General features: G+C 35.9%; 1 protein-coding gene across 8 annotated transcripts in view; it reads left to right on the forward strand.

The window, feature by feature from the left end:
• ERBB4 (erb-b2 receptor tyrosine kinase 4) overlaps positions 1 to 17,930 on the forward strand; it is a 1,101,497-nt gene that overhangs the window by 434,233 nt on the left and 649,334 nt on the right. The window lies entirely within an intron of this gene.

Below are 17,930 nucleotides of genomic sequence, written 5' to 3' on the forward strand. Positions count from 1 at the left end.
TACCAAACATTTAAGAAAGAAATTATACCAATTCTATACAATCTCTTTTGGAGGATAGAAGCAGAGGGAATACTAATTCATTCTGAGGCCTGTATTACCCTAGTACTAAAACCAGAGAAAGATATTACAAGGAAAAAAAACTACAGACCAGTATCTCTCATGAACATAGGTATAAAAATCCTCAACAATATATTTGCAAGTCAACTCCAAAGAAGTATAAAAAGAGTTGTGTATCATGACCAAGTGGAATTTATCAATGCAAATCTGGTTCAATGTTTGAAAATCAATTAATGTGATCCATCCTATCAATAGACTAAAACTAAAAAAATCACATCATATCAATAGATGCAAAAAGGCATTTGACAAAATCCAACACCTATTCATGATAAAAACTTACCCATTCATTATAAAAATTAGGAATAGAAAAGAACTGTCTCAAACTGATAAAGACTATCCACAAAAAACCTATGGCTGACATCATACTTAATGGAGAGAAACTTGAAGTTCTCCCATTGGGATCAGGTACAAGGCAAGCTGCTTTGAAAGACAGTTTGGTGATTTTGTACAAAACCAAATACACTCTTATCATATGATTCAGCAGTCGTGTTCCTTAGTATTTATCTGAAGGAGTTAAAAACTTATGTCTACACAAAAACTGGCACATGGATGTTTATAATAGTTTTATTCTTAATTACCAAAGCTTGAAAGCAACAAAGATACCTTTCAGTAGGTGAATGGATAAATAAACTGTGGTACATCCAGATAATAGAATATATTTCAGTGCTTGAAAGAAATGAGGTTTCAAGCCGTGAAAGGAGGACATGGAGGAAACCTAAATGCATATTACTAAGTGAAAGAAGCCAAATTGAAAAGCTGCATAATGTATGATTCCAACTATATGACATTCTGGAAAAGACAAAACTATGGAGACAGTAAAAGAGATTAGTGGTTTCTTGGTGGGTAGGATGGAGAAGCAGAAAGATGAATAGGCAGATCACAGAGGAATTTTAGGGCCATGAAAATAGAATAATAAAAATATGTCATTATACTTTTGTCCAAACCCATAGTATGTACAGCACCAAGAATGAACCCTAAGGTAAACTGTAGACTTTGGGAGATTTTGATGTATCAATGCAGATTCATCCTTGGTTAAAAAAGAAGAAAGAGAAGGAGAAGCTGAAGAAAAGAAGGCGAAGAAAAGAAGAAAAGAAGAAGGAGAAGAAGGAGAAGAAGGAGAAGAAGGAGAAGAAAGAAAGAAAAAAAAAAAGGGCACCTGGGTGGCTAAGTCGGTTGAGCGTATGCCTTGGGCTCAGGTCATGATCCCAGGGTCTGGGGATCAAGCCCCATGTTGGGCTCCTTGCTCATGTTGAGCCTGCTTCTCCCTCTCCTCTCCACTTATGCTCTTTCTCACTATCTCTCTCTCTCTCTCTCAAATAAATAAATAAAATCTTTGAAAAAATATGTAAGAAAAAAGGAAAAAAAAAGATGTAGCATTTTGGTGAGTGATGTTGATAATGGGGAAGGCTATTTATGTGTGGTGGCAAGGGGTCTATGAGAAATCTCTATCTTCCTCTCAATTTTGTTGTAAACCTAAACAAATAAATAAATAAATAAAGTCTTTTTAAAAACTCCATAGAAAACATATAGCTTAAGTTAGTTGTGAAAAAAGAATGAGGGTTATTAAAGAATAGAGAAAATGGAGAAGGAATTCTTGGTGTACTTTCACTTGGAAAGTCTCCATTTTTCATTGACTACACAAATGTGGAGGCAAGAAAAGACAAAAAAGGAAGGATTAATTTGGGGTATCAGGGTAGAGTTGAGATGCAAGAAAAACAGGGAAGTGGTAGGACATTCAGGTAGAAAACAGAGGTCAGAGTCAAAATGTGGTGAGTCTTTAAGATCTCACAGGTTATTCATGTGAAAATACTATTTGGGGAATTAAATCTTATGGGACTTTGGTTCTATTTTAATATCCGGGACAGTAGGTTGATGAGAGCCTGGAACTAATTGGTTGCAGTGACAGATGAAGGCATGAGATGCATTTGATAATCATTGTAAGCAAAGATTTAATAAGGCTTCATGACTAACTGTATGCAGAGGCTGTGGGTGAAGAAGTAGACAAAAAGATCTTACAACTGGGCACTTGGATACATGCATTTTCCTGGTTATAATCGGAACAGACATAGAGGAGAGCCAGTTGTTTCCAAAGATATCTAGTGGCATTTCTTGAGTTTCAGTTTTTCAGAAAGACCTTCTTAATGGAAATGTGCTTTGTACCCTAACTAAGAACCACTGTCAGGGCATAGGAGAATGTTGGGTAGGAGGGTGGCCAGAGAATGGAGTTAGTGAAGCATTTATCAATATAACTTCTGTTTGTAAAAACTATGTAACTGCTGCATTTTTTTTTCCCAAACTCTGATAGAGGTTCAGCAGACAAAGTTAAGTTCAGCAAAGACTGGCCGTGCTTAAACGTTTTGGGGCAATAACCTGGTTTTCTTTCTAAGAGATGTAGTCCCCTAAAAAGCTTGGCTTTTTGTTTGCTGCACATAGTTCTAATTCGTTTACAAAGATGGGGAGCTGCAATTTTATTGCAGGACCTAACTTGAAAGCAGTTCTGGTAACAGAATTCACAGATAACCCTGCTCGGGGAAAATCCCATTTGGATTTTCCTCCTTATCAGTTAAAGGATTTTTCAGATGTCACTGGAGTGTGACTTAGTTGGGCTTTTGTCTCCAGTTCTCATTTCATTTAGGTGAGGAAGTACCAACAGCATCTGCTTTATTAATCCCCATGAAGGAGGTTGCTGGGAACGTATTAGCACTCCTAGGACTGGCCATCTAATATCCTTCCTAAGGAAGCAAAAAGTACAAGTTAACTGACATGTGACACAAATAAAGAGGAATATGAAAAAAGGAAAGAAGTTGATTCCTTTAGAAAGGGATAGCCCAGGTGAAAAAGTTTAGAAGAAAAGAGAAGCAAATAATACATAAAAGTATGTGGACAGGATGGGTTTGGGTGAGCTGAGGGGAAGCCAAGAGTGCGGGAATATGCTAATAAATAAAGCATGTTAGAATGTACTCCACAGCGCTTTCCAGATTGCTTATATTTTTAATCTTCCGAGTGGGAGAGCTTCACCTTAAAAACCTTTAACTGCTCTATTCAAGATTTATAAGGCACCTTTTGCCTCGGTATCTTCGTGTTTATGCACAATTTGTCTTTTTAATTGAGCGAGTCTCACCATCCCTGTGAAGTGGTGGGACAATTTCATTTTGCTGATGAGGGCATTGAGGTACAGAAAGTTAACTGACTTGCTCAGGGTCATGCATCAGTAGCTGGCGGAACTTAAACCCAGAACATTCTGAAGAGACTTACTTAAGAACTCATAGCAAAGTTTAACTTTACAGGTAATTAAGCCCAATTAATGCCTTCTACATCTTCATTATGGAATTCATACTATATCTGTAGTTAACTAAAGGGGAAACCTCACAGCAAATTGTTGCAATATGTTTTCCCACAGAAATAGATCTAGTCTTTATTGCTTTTTAATTGTTTAATTATGTCTTGTATAACAGACCTGCCCCTCATGCCCCATGCTCAAATACATGTGAACAAGTCACATATCCTGCTAGCATGAATGCTGCTCAAAAGATAGTCTAATTCATTGGTCAGTAAGCTGCTCAGCACAAATTCCATGGCTTTTTTCAGGCTACATTTAGACTATTATGTTCAGATAAAGACCTTACATTTAAAGATAGAATTGACTGACTTAGGTTGTGTTTATAATAGGCAATTGGGACAGTATGTTTCCAGAAAGCCCTGTCTCAAAAGTAACAGTTTGAAAGAAGTGGGTGTGTTGACCCTGGTGAGGAGGGTACTAAAGGGAAACATGGTAATTGTTTTCAGATATTTAAAGGGCTCTCATAGAAAAGGGAGTGGCCTAGTTTTGAGTTGTTCCAGAAGACAGAATTAGGCAGAAGTTAAAAGGAGGCCGATTTTGGCTTAAAATAAAAATTTTGCTAACAATTAGAGCATTCTAACAATATAATGGGGTGCCTTGTTAGATAGGGAAAATGGACAGGAACTCTTAATTGAACACCTTGTATTTTCCAGGCACTGGGCCATTGGCACCATAAAGCAGCAAAGAAAAGATGAATTAAAAAGTCTGGCACATTGTAGGTTCCCATTTAATGTTAGTTCTCTTCCTTTCCCTGAGCGTTTCTTCTATGTATTCACAGTCCAGTGACGTTTTTCAGAGAAGACAGAATTTGCCAAAATCAAACAGCAAGAAGGGGGGCATAGCTAGGACTTGAATTCAGGTCTATGTCCAAATCTTATATCCATTCCACTGTGCATTACTTTTCTGTACCATCAAATTCTGCTCTCTTTCTACTGTGGGGGCTCAGTTGAGAGAGATCAAGAAAGGAGGAACAGAATTTTGTGCATTTGGTACGAAGTTGGTGGAAAACTTCTAGTCTTTTTATTTTTAAATTTTTGACACTTCATTTTTCTTGAAGAGTTACACTATCTCCCTGGCATACACTCTGTGTTGTTCAGTTATAGGCTGCCTTCTCAAAAGGCAGATAGTAACATTTCTAACCTTTCAATGATATATTTAACAAGGTGTTTAGAGGTAGCTGATGCACTTCTGGAATCACAAACTCTCCCCCTGATTTTCCTTTATAACTTTATTCATTTATGGCATTTCTTACCTAGATTATATCCAACAGGGAGTTGGAGAGTATTGAGGTATAACATAGAAAACACTAGCATGTCCCTTGAACATACTTATCTTTCTTCAAAACTTCATTCCTTTGCTATTGAATACTTTTCACTCTTCAGTCTTTTATTCAAATGGTAAGATATTTGGGTGGTTTGTCTTGGGAGGATTAAAAGTTATTAACCAACAGCTTAGCTATTAGATTTCATCTTGCCTGGAGTTAGTTGACATTTCGTGATCTTTCTTGACTAACAGTTTTGCTTGATGAATGATGTCACAGAATGAATCTAGATCTACCCCCTGAGCTACTTTTGGGGTATCCTCCCTATAAATCTCATGTCACTCTTGCCTTTGTTGTGTCTTTATACTTATCTGCCTCAAACTTACTTACACAGTGCTAATTTCAAATAGGTAATGGAAAACCAAGGTTTTAAACTCTCTGGTAGTGTGAATCAGTGCAAATTATTTAACTCTCTGAGTTTCCTGCTTCTCTTTTATAAAATGAAAATATCAGATTAAAACAGTATTTTATAGCTTTAATCAATATTAAAATGTCTTCATAATTTTTGTCCTACCCACAAGAAGCTGTATTCTTATTTTCATTTAATTTTTTAATCATTTTTTCTACATAAATATATTTTAAAGTTAAATTCAAAATTATGACCAATGAAATGAAACCCCAATATCTCCAACATAAATGTAAAATAATAAAACATTAATGCTAAGAGAAAGCATGTCTGCCAATGACTTGGAGCCTGAGGCTTTCTTTTTCTCTTCTTTAGGAAAAAAGAATGGGAAGAGTTTGAGTTGTTAAAGATACAGAGACACCACACTGAGACTTTCTCTTTGGTATAATCAGAGGGAAGAACTTTCACACAATGTGATTCAGTGCTATTTATTGTACTCTATATACCTGAAATTATCTTGTTTACCACCCTTTGTGAAACACTGGACTCAAATATCTGCAATGACCTAGATATGGTCTCTTAGCTTAGAGACCATGATCTGGAAAACTAATTTATAATAAGGTTTCAACAGTTGGAGACTCAGTGGATTTTTTTCAGATTAGAGTTTTCCCATGAATGTTAAACTTTAGGGAATTCTACTAAAGGAGATATTTTGGGGCTAGTGGCATTTCCAGAAGTCATCTAATCTCACTTCTTAGGTAATTTCCTAATGGAGTCTTCCAGGACCCAATTACTTTGAGAAATATTATCTTTTTTTTTTATTTTTTTATGTTATGTTAATCACCATACATTACATCATTAGTTTTTGATGTAGTGTTCCATGATTCATTGTTTGCGTGTAATACCCAGTACTCCATTCAATATGTGCCCTCTTTAATACCCATCAGCAGGCTAACCCATCTTCCCACCCCTCTTCCCTCTAGAACCCTCAGTTTGTTTCTCAGAGTCCATAGTCTCTCATTCCTCTCCCCCTCCAATTTACCCCCTTTCATTTTTCCCTTCCTACTATCTTCTTTTTTTAACATATAATGTATATTTTGTTTCAGAGGTACAGGTCTGTGATTCAACAGTCTTACACAATTCATGGCGCTCACCATAGCACATACCCTCCCCAATGTCTATCACCCAGCCACCCCATCCCTCCCACCTCCTACCACTCCAGCAACCCTCAGTTTGTTTCCTGAGATTAAGAATTCCTCATATCAGTGAGATCATATGATACATGTCTTTCTCTGATTGACTTATTTTGGTCAGCATAATACCCTCCAATTCCATCCACATCCTCTTTTTGAAAGATAAAGGATTTTGGTGTCTGATAAACTCTACTTATATGACCTTGAACAAATTCCTTAACCTTTTCAACCTTAATTTCTTCTTTGTAATAACTGTGCCAACATCCACAGGGGGTCCAAATGCAATGGTAAAATGTAGAGTATCTACCATGGCACCTGACACATAACAGAAGTTCAAAAATATACTTCTTTACCCAACTTTGAAATCAAAATATTCTAGCAAAGCGCAAATCCACTTGGTTTCTACTTTCTAAATATCTTGATAAGCATAAAGAATGTCAAATTGCATTTGTGTGACTTTAGATATGCGTGACAGTGTTGTGGTTAGGATCATGGACCCTATGGTCAGTTGCATGGTTTGAATCCCATTTATGAGCTGAATCAAATTGGACAAAGTATTTAATCTTATCTGAAAAATGGGCTTATTAATAGCACCTTTTAGGTTGTAATAACTTTTGAATTAGTTAATGTAAGTAAAGTGCTGAGGACATTAACTGTCATATACTGGACACTCTGTAAATGTTTAATGATTCAGACCTCTAATGTTTTAAAAGGTGGAATAATTTTCAGAGAGAACTATTTCCAAGAAACACTTTATTGAATTATTATCTTTCTAGTGGGCAAACAAAAGTTGCTGTAAAGTTAAAATCTCAGAACATTGAAATGCAAAATATAATACAATACAAAATAATAACATCCTTAAACAAGCTCTTCACTGAAAACACTGCATATCAACCTTTGACATACAGCATTGAATATAAAAAGATTTGATATTTATATGTTTTTAGTTGCTATTTTATTTTTTAAAGATTTATTTATGTATTTTAGAGAGAGAGAAAGAGAGAGAGTGAGTGGAGGGGAGGAGCAGAGGGAGAGGAAGTGGGGGAGAGAGAATCTCATGCTGATTCCCCACTGAGCATGGAATCTGATGTGGGGCTCAATCTCACAGCCCTAAGATCATGACCTGAGCTGAAATCAAGAGTCAAATGCTTAACCGACTGAGCCACCCAGGGGCCCCTCAATTGCTATTTTCTTTTTTTTTAAAGATTTTATTTATTTATTTGAGAGAGAGAGAGAACGAGAGATAGAGAGCATGAGAGGGAAGAGGGTCAGAGGGAGAAGCAGACTCCCTGCTGAGCAGGGAGCCCAATGTGGTACTCGATCCCGAGACTCCAGGATCATGACCTGAGCCGAAGGCAGTCGCTTAACCAACTGAGCCACCCAGGCGCCCCTGCTATTTTCATTAAGATTGCAAAAACATTGATTCCCCACTCTCTTAAGTTCTATGTATATACCTATATAAGGCTAGTGACTCATTTAGACCCATTAATCTCCTGGGTTATATGAAATAGGATACAGGTATCATCAGTATTTAGCTTAAATTTGGTTACATTTTTAACTAAAAGCTGTTGTTCTCCAAATGAAATCTGCATTTAACATGCTTCATACATTCCTATTCCCTGTGCTCCCCAAGTGTGTGATGGGACTAGAAAAGTCATCTCATTAACATGTATAGCACCAAATAGCATAAACTGAAAGATATATTTCTATACTAATAAGAAATCAGACTTTGTAAAGAATTCCAGAATATGACTGTTTATAGGTAACTCTCAGCCTAGTGACCTTGAACTATTTAATTTCTCTGACATTTTTAAAATAAAATAACCAAAAAGCATAGCCAATGTGTAGATTTATTGGTAGTTCAAGTCTTCAGCACTTCTGTTTAAGAAGCATATTTTCTTTTGAGTTAGAGAAAAGATAAAAGGACAGATAGATGAAAGAAAGAAATAAGAAAATAAAAGGAGTGAAAGAGGGAGAGAAGAAGGGGGACAGAAAAGAGGAAGGGGAAGAAACATGTGGAGGGAAGTGAGCAAGAAGGCAGGCTGCTAAGTAGAGGTCCCCATATGATTTTTCATGCTGTCTTGAAAGGCAGGAAGGTAATAGGAAGCAATCATCATCCAGCAAGTTATGCCATGCTGCTCTATACCCAGAGTGACTCTGCTTTTATCTGTCTTAGTAACTTCTGGATAATGGTGGGGAGACTCTTCAGCAATACACTACAGCATCCACCAGGGTCAATGGAGATGGGTCTGCACAAGTCTAGTTGTCACCTTGGGCAGTGAGAACCTAGGGACCCTGTAAGCCTGTGCTGTTCCTCAGCAATGAGTGTTAGAAAATGTGTAAACTCTCTTTGGTTGAAAACTCCAGGGGCTATAGAACAAATTGTCTACATTGCAAATTATCTTGAATCTTTCCTTCCTGGAGAAGGGCCTGAGGAGGAGAGTATTTTGGAAGAGACTGGACACCAGAATCTTTATTTTCCTGACCAAAGCAGGATTACATAAATTTGTAAGTTGCTGGTTAGATCCAAGCTCTGGGAAATCACTCTGTACCTTTAATTAAGATTAATAGCTTGATAGTTTCATGCTACTAAAACCTAAAAATATGACCAGGTCTTACTTTAAATATGTTTCCTGGCATTAAGAATATCACTTATATCACATAAGGAAGAAAGTATATAAACCTTCATCTCTAATTTAAACATGTTTAACAAATGAAAATTATTAACATTTTGGCAGAGGACATATTTCATCCAGTATATGATTCTGCCATTGTTTAGGGAGGGAATGTGGCTATATGGAAACCTTAGAAAGGGCCAGCTCTTCTGCAGAGGAATCTGCATTTTAAACTGCACAATACTGAGTCTCTGTAATGTGAAAAGTAAATAAAGTTGAATTAAGATTTAAAAAAAAGGAAAATGTTATTTGAAGTTTACATCAAACAAAACCAAAACCAAACCATACAAAAGTCAAGAAAATTTTCTTTTTAAACTGTTTTTGCAGTTTATTAAAAGAAATGTCATTTTTCCATTTTTAACCTTAATCTCAAATATAGATAAATCATCATGAATCTACAGTGCTAAACAGTTATTCTCTATACATGTTTCCATGTACATGTTTTATATTTTTATAACAGATATGGCCAATTCCAAGGGAATTATGAAAGATAGTCATTTAATTTAAATAATTGAACAGGTATAGAACAGAACTGAAAAATTTTATTGCTTATTTTCAAAGTCAGTAAAAATATATTACATAGACACATACCCCAAATTAGTTGACTTTGAACAATATATTATTTTAGGTGTTGGACATTTTTATTAGGTGCTAAGGGTACCAAGATGAACAGGACCAGTTCTTTGAACTTGAGAGCTCTCAGTGCAACAAGAGAAACAAATCATTATAATGGGATAGAATAGTAATCATATAGATTTGTGAACAAAATACCTGGGAAGCATGAAATAGGACTAAGAAATATCCACAAATCTGAACATGAGTGTTAAGTGATGGTATTATATTTCTAGTTCAAAGGAAATACTTTTTAATTGTTTTGATTGACCAATCCCTATCCAATTCATAAGAACTACTCAGTGCTGGAATATGAATGAAGTCTTGCCTGTAAGTATAATTTTCCAGCTCTGTTTTGTGTTGCACAGGAAAAGCAACATGTATTTAACTATTGTACTCTTTCAAAATATAAGATTAATTCACAAATGACATTGAATCTACAGTAATTCATAGTTTTTTAACTTTTAGAAAGTTTCCCTTTTAAATCATGTATAATTATTGTTTTCAAAATGGAAATGTCTTTTTAACTTATGACGTAGAAGAGATGCATTGTTAAAAAAAAAATTAAACACCGAGTTGTGTAACATAAGAAAGGCCATCTTCCATCCCTCTAACAACCATTCTATTCCCTATGGAACACAAAAATACCTTTAAAAGTTGTTGTATATCCACTTAGAATTATTTTTATTTCTTTTTATTACAAAGTGAGAAGTCTGTTGGTCAAAAGCCATATGCTATAATTATAAATTATGCACAGGAGTTTGAAGACTTAATAAACAAAAGAGTAAAAAATATCTCATCAATCATCTTTGTATCAATCACCTATAAAGATAATTTTGATATATTGTATCAAAATTATATATTATTAAAATTAACTTATTAAAATTATTAGATTAATTTAATTATTAATTAAAACTTAATTATTAAAATTAATGTTTTTTATTAGGAGGGTTAGGGAGAGAGGGGCAGAGAGACTCTTAAGCAGGCTCCATGCCTAATGCGGAGTCTGATGTGAGGCTCAGTCTCACAACCCTGAGATCATGACCTGAGCTGAAATCAGGAATTGGATGCTTAACCACCTGAGCTACCCAGGTGCCCCTAATTTTACCTGTTTCTGTTTTTCTTTCTTTCTTTTTTTTATTATGTTCAGTTACCCAACATATAGTACATCATTAGTTTTTGATGTAGTGTTTAATGATTCAATAGTTGCCTGTAACACCCAGTGCTCATCACCACATGTGCCCTCCTTAATATCCATCACCTTGTTACCCCCAACCCCCACCCTTCCGTAACCCAGAATCCAGAATTTGGTTTCTGGAGTCCAGAATCTCTCATGGTTTGTCTCCCTCTCTGATTTCTTCCCATTCAGTTTTCCCTCCCTTCCCCTGTGGTCCTTAAGTGTAGGTATGAGAAAATTTTAAATTACATATGCAGCTTGCAGTTTTCACTCACATTATATTCATTGGACAGTGCTGATCTAGAATGTTGAGAAAGTCTTCTCATAATGAGTGCCCTTTCAGCTTACCTGAAAGTGAAGAATAGAGTAGTGAACATCCCAGACAGAAGTAACAGAATATGTAAAGCCTCAAGGCAGGAAAAAGCCAATTTCAGATAACTAAAAGGAATTGAGTATTTAGTGTGGATAAAGCTTCTGGAAGAGAAAGAGGACTAGCAAGCTCTATTTATCATATATTGAAATAGATTGAGTAGATGGATGTGTGGATGAGTAGGTGCATGGGTGAGCTCACAAATGGATGGATAAGTTGATAGAGAGAGACGGATATTGCTATGTGGAGATCAGAGTACAGATGGTCCCCAACTTATGATGATTCAGTATACGATTTTTTTGACTTTATGATAGTGTGAAAGCCATATACATTCTGTAGAAACCATACTTCAAATTTCATATTTTGATTTTTACTCTGGCTGGCAGTATGTGGTGTAATACTTTCTCATGATGCTGGGCAGTGAGAGTAATCCACAGCTCCCAGTCAATCACGTGATCATGAGAGTGAACAACCAATAAACTGACAACCATTCTGTACCCATACAACCATTCTGTTTCTTACTTTCGGTACATATTCAATAAATTACATGAGATAGGAGGAACTTTTTTATAAAATAGCCATTGTATTAGCTGATACTGCGCAGCTGTGGGGTAATGTAAGTGTTCTGAGCACATTTAAGGTAGACCAGGCTAAGCTAAGATGTTCAGAAGGTTAGGTATATTAAAAGCACTTGACTTATGATATTTTCAGCTTGCAATGGGTTTATCAGGATGTAACCCCTTTGTAAGGTGAGGAAGATCTGTATAAAAGTAGAGAGGAACAAAAGTTGAAGTGGAAATACTGGTTAGTTTATTGCAGAAGTCTAAGTAAGAGATAGGAGTGGCTTGGATAATTAAAGTCGTCAGAAAGGGGTGAACATGTTTGAAACATGGTTGGGAGTTAGAATTAATAATATTTGCTGTTAGTGTGGGCTATTGAGGATGAAGAATCAGATGGAAGGGCAATCTGGTAGAAGAGGTTCCACTGATGCTGAATTGGAATTGATGGCAGAGATCTATAGTTCAACTTAGGAAATGTTTTATTTGATTCCAGTGAAACTTTTGAAGTGATATAAATATGTCAAGTTGCTTTTTGGCATTATTATCTATGATGTTTAAGTTATGTCCATATCAAGGGCCATATGCACAGGGTTATCAAAGTGTTTATTAATTAAATTATCACATAGTACTTTAGAAGGAACATATATTAACATGACAGAAACAAGAGGAAAAATTCTCCTTTAAAAAAAACTGTTTTTGTTGTTGGTATAAACCCAGTTATCCCTGGAGATGAAAATGACCCAAGAAATTGAAATAAATACCAAGCTATGAACACCTTATAGTCAAAGAGAATGAATGAAATAAAATGGCTAAGTGTTTATCAAATCTATGGAAACCGAAATGACTTAATTTTAGAAGCAATTTAATTGGATTTTTAATCAGCACAAATAAGAAAATGAAAAATCAATAGATAAATGAGTTGTCAGAAAGTAAAACAGTTGTGAACATCAGTTATATATAAAATAAAATTATGAAAATGACCAGTGAAAAAGAGTGAAGATATATATTTTAGAGGAAGACAGAATGAATAAAATAAGTTGATCTAACCTTAAATTTTTCTACTTCCAAAATCTAGTTTCTTCAGGAAGGCAAAAAATAAGGGCAAATTCAAAGTGCAGAATTCTATCATGTAATTAATTTGAAAAGGAAATTACCATAACTTGGAAAAACTATAGTGGAACTAAGACTGTGGCCACACAGAGAAAGTTATGACCCCCAAAAGGTAAATGTATCCTGCAAGCAAAAGGGTGTCAGTGGGGCCATGGGGATTGTGGTGAGGATACAGGGTAGCAAGGTAACTGAATATGCTTCTAGAAGCTCTTTACAACCTTTCTGTAATTGTTGCAAACATATTTGTGAAAGACCGTCTAGGAAAAATTTTTTAACGGAGTGAAGTAAGTGAGAAATATGGACAATAAAGCAGTGTTTGAGGATCTGTTAAAACAAATTTCTGACTTGGCTAACCTTCCTTCACCATATATTATTTTCAGTTTCAGGTGATAGGTGCATTTTCAATTTACTTTTTTTTTTTCAATTTTAATTCTTATAGCTCTGGGATCATTAGGATATTGTTTCTCTAGATATACATTGGTTATTTTTGTGGTGTGCATGTTTCATCGCTAATTTCACATAGGCTAATACTTTGTCTCTCAAGAGGCTTGGAAATCTTTGACCCAAAAAGAAAAAAAAAAGGTAGAAAATAAATACTTTAAAGAAAGTTTTGTCTTTTTTATGTTAAAAATAATTTGAATATATAATATGTTTTTATCTTGATCCAAACACAAAACACATTTCAGAGTAGCCATGTGTAATTTTATTCTTAAAGTTATTCATTCAGTAATGGTATTTTGAAGGCCTACTATGTGCTACATGTGGGATTGTTCTTTTTAATTCATTTTTGTATGTTACACATCTGTCTATTAATATTATTAATACAAGCTTATAAGTTAGCTCTTCATATTTAAGTTTCATATGTGGAAAAATGCTGATTTCCTAACAGGTTCAGCAATCAAGGACTGGTCCCTTGGCTCTTTCCAAATCTAGATAAGCAAATAGTCACTAAAAATTGACTAACCCACACATCCCATACACAACAACACTAAATGTCAGCAGATTTTGAAATAAGATGATTAGCAATGCAAATTTATCTACTTACCTGTGGCTTACAATAGGCAGAATAAACAAAAACCTAAATCTCTGGAGAATAGCCGCCCTTCAGAATTCTGCTTTAATGACTCTAAAGGACTCAAGACCCAGTTATCGAAATGCTTAAAAGGTTCTTTGCATTTCATCAGGACTTCTCTTCTAAGTAAAACCTTCCCCACCCCCACTCAACAGAATGATTACTTCTTCTTGTGCTCCCTCTTCTCCTAGTATGCACTCCTTTATTTAATTTATTATACCATATTACAATTATATATTTACATGGCCACTCCCTTGAGGTTAAGGACTGTGAAATGAGATTTATTTGTTTTTGTATCCTGCACCTTAGCTTTGTGCCTGGCACATAGGGGGCTTTTGTGGTTCATGAAACTGATTTACTATAATTGTGTAAAAAGGGCACGCCTATAAATATTTATATGTGCACACTTTTAGGAGGGTAAACTATCAGTGAGAATGATGTAATTAAGGCTGAACCATCCCATGTATTTGTAAGACCAATGGAAAATAATCATTTTTTTATTTTTTATTTTTTTAATAATATTTGTTTTTTGTCAGGTACAGTAACAAGGGAGAGAGGTTTGGCTTTAAAAATTGTAGCAGCATCTTGGGCTCAGTACTACGGATGGATATCTGCTAAGATTTCTCCCCCCCCCCCAACGCTCCATTACCTTGCTTTCCACTTTTAGATGTGGCTTTTTTTTTGCAATAAATGTTGATGTCTATAATTGAGGCCAGGATAGGGTCCCTTGATGTAACAAACCATTAGCCGAAAACAGCTATCCTGTCAATTAGATCTATTGCGGGCTGTTGATTTACCCTGGGGTTAAAACAAAACAAAACAAAACAAAACAAAACAGCATTCTAATACTCAGCAATGACCATAAGACCATTGATACACAATCCCACACCAGCGGTTCACTTTAATGTAGAAATAATCATTCAATTTCAATGAAACAGCTGTCTTAAAGCTACAGTCTATCTATCATTCATTTTCTCACTTGCATGCATAGATTGGATAGAGGTGGTTGTGTGATGATCAGTTGTGTGATGTGTTATCTTTAAAATAGAATCAGCAGGCGTTAGATGTCTCAATAACTGTAGCTAGCCTTCTAGTCCCCACTGTCTCCAATACTGATAACTTTATGGCAGGAGAAAGAAAAGGAGGAATTTAAAGAATGTAATTAAATAAAATCATCCAGAAAAAAAAAAACAAAAACATTCCCTAAATAAAGCTCTATAACACTGACTTCTGAGGTAGACAAGTATAATTTATAAACTGGCACTGTCCAAGAGCCAAGTTAAGGCTGTGAGATAAGACAGAGCTTGAAAGAAAGCAAGGACTATGTGGGTTTTTTTTTAATTTAATTTTATTATGTTATGTTAATCACCATACATTACATCATTAGTTTTTGATGTAGTGTTCCATGATTCATTGTTTGCGTGTAACACCCAGTGCTCCATGCAGAACATGCCCTCTTTAATACCGATCACCAGGCTAACCCATCCCCCCACCCCCCTCCCCTCTAGAACCCTCAGTTTGTTTCTCAGAGTCCATCGTCTCTCATGGTTCGTCTCTCCCTCCAATTCCCCCCCTTCATTTTTCCCTTCCTACTATCTTCTTTTTTTTTTTTTAACATATAATGTATTATTTGTTTCAGAGGTACAAGTTTGTGATTCATCCATCTTACACAATTCACGGCGCTCACCATAGCACATACCCTCCCCAATGTCTATCACCCAGCCACCCCATCCCTCCCACCCCCTACCACTCCAGCAACCCTCAGTTTGTTTCCTGAGATTAAGAATTCCTCATATCAGTGAGATCATATGATACATGTCTTTCTCTGATTGACTTATTTCACTCAGCATAACACCCTCTAGTTCCATCCACGTCGTTGCAAATAGCAAGATGTCAGTTTTTTGATGGCTGCATAATATTCCATTGTATCTATATACCACATCTTTTTTATCCGTTCATCTGTTGATGGATATCTTGGCTCTTTCCATAGTTTGGCTATTGTGGACATTGCTGCTATAAACATTGGGGTGCACGTACCCCTTCAGATCACATTTGTATCTTTGGGGTAAATACCCAGTAGTGCAATTGCTGGGTCGTACAGTAGCTCTATTTTCAACTTTTTGAGGAACGTCCATACTGTTTTCCAGAGTGGCTACACCAGCTTGCATTCCCACCAACAGTGTAGGAGGGTTCCCCTTTCTCCGCATCCTCACCAACATGTCATTTCCTGACTTGTTAATTTTAGCCATTCTGACTGGTGTGAGGTGGTATCTCATTGAGGTTTTGATTTGGATTTCCCTGATGCCAAGCGATGTTGAGCACTTTTTCATGTGTCTTTTGGCCATTTGGATGTCTTCTTTAGAAAAATGTCTGTTCATGTCTTCTGTCCTTTTCTTGATGGGATTATTTGTTCTTTGAGTGTTGAGTTTGATAAGTTCTTTATAGATTTTGGATACTAGCCCTTTATCTGATATGTCATTTGCAAAAATCTTCTTCCATTCTGTTGGTTGTCTTTCGGTTTTGTTGACTGTTTCCTTTGCTGTGCAAAAGCTTTTTATCTTGATGAAGTCCCAATAGTTCATTTTTGCCCTTGCTTCCCTTGCCTTTGGCGATGTTTCTAGGAAGAAGTTGCTGTGGCTGAGGTTGAAGAGGTTGCTGCCTGTGTTCTCCTCTAGGATTTTGAGGGACTCCTGTCTCACATTTCGGTGTTTCATCCATTTTGAGTCTATTTTTGTGTGTGGTGTAAGGAAATGGTCCAGTTTCATTCTTCTGCATGTGGCTGTCCAATTTTCCCAACATCATTTGTTGAAGAGACTGTCTTTTCGATTGGACATTCTTTACTGCTTTGTCAAAGATTAGTTGACCATAGAGTTGAGAGTCAATTTCTGGGCTCTCTATTTTATTGCATCGATCTATGTGTCTGTTTTTGTGCCAGTACCATACTGTCTTGATGATGACAGCTTTGTAATAGAGTTTGAAGTCCGGAATTGTGATGCCATTAGCTTTGCTTTTCTTTTTCAACATTCCTCTGCTATTCGGGGTCTTTTCTGGTTCCATACAAATTTTAGGATTATTTGTTCCATTTCTTTGAAAAAAGTGGATGGTATTTTGATAGGGATTGTATTAAATGTGTAGATTGCTCTAGATAGCATTGACGTCTTCACAATATTTATTCTTCCAATCCATTAGGTTGGAATGTTTTTCAGTTTCTTTGTGTCCTCCTCAATTTCTTTCATGAGTACTTTATAGTTTTCTGAGTACACATTCTTTGCCCCTTTCGTTAGATTTATTCCTAAGTATCTTATGGTTTTGGGTGCAATTGTAAATGGGATCGACTCCTTAATTTCTCTTTCTTCTGTCTTGTTGTTGGTGTATATAAATGTAACTGATTTCTGTGCATTGATTTTATACCCTGCCACTTTATTGAATTCCTGTATGAGTTCTAGCAGTTTTGGGGTGGAGTCTTTTGGGTTTTCCACATAAAGTATCATATCATCTGCAAAGAGTGAGAGTTTGACTTCTTCTTTACTGATTTGGATGCCTTTTTTTTCTTTTTGTAGTCTGATTGCTGTGTATAGGACTTCTAGTACTATGTTGAATAGCAGTGGTGATAGTGGACATCCTTGCCATGTTCCTGACCTTAGGGGGAAAGCTCTCAGTTTTTCCCCATTGAGAATGATATTTGCTGTGGGTTTTTCATAGATGGCTTTTATGATATTGAGGCATGTACCCTCTATCCCTACACTGTGAAGAGTTTTAATCAAGAAAAGATGCTGTACTTTGTCAAATGCTTTTTCTGCATCTATTGAGAGGATCATATGGTTCTTGTTCTTTCTTTTATTAATGTATCACATTGATTGATTTGCGGATGTTAAACCAACCTTGCAGCCCACGAATAACCAGGAAATTAAAGAAGAATTAAAAAAATTCATGGAAACAAATGAAAATGAAAACACAACTGTTCAAAATCTTTGGGAGGCAGCATAGGCAGTCCTAAGAGGAAAGTATATAGCAATACAAGCCTTTCTCAAGAAACA

This window comes from Callorhinus ursinus, unplaced genomic scaffold (assembly GCF_003265705.2).
Source record: "Callorhinus ursinus isolate GAN/ISIS: 27379988/994484 unplaced genomic scaffold, GSC_fseal_2.0 scaffold2, whole genome shotgun sequence".
Lineage (NCBI taxonomy): Eukaryota > Metazoa > Chordata > Mammalia > Carnivora > Otariidae > Callorhinus > Callorhinus ursinus.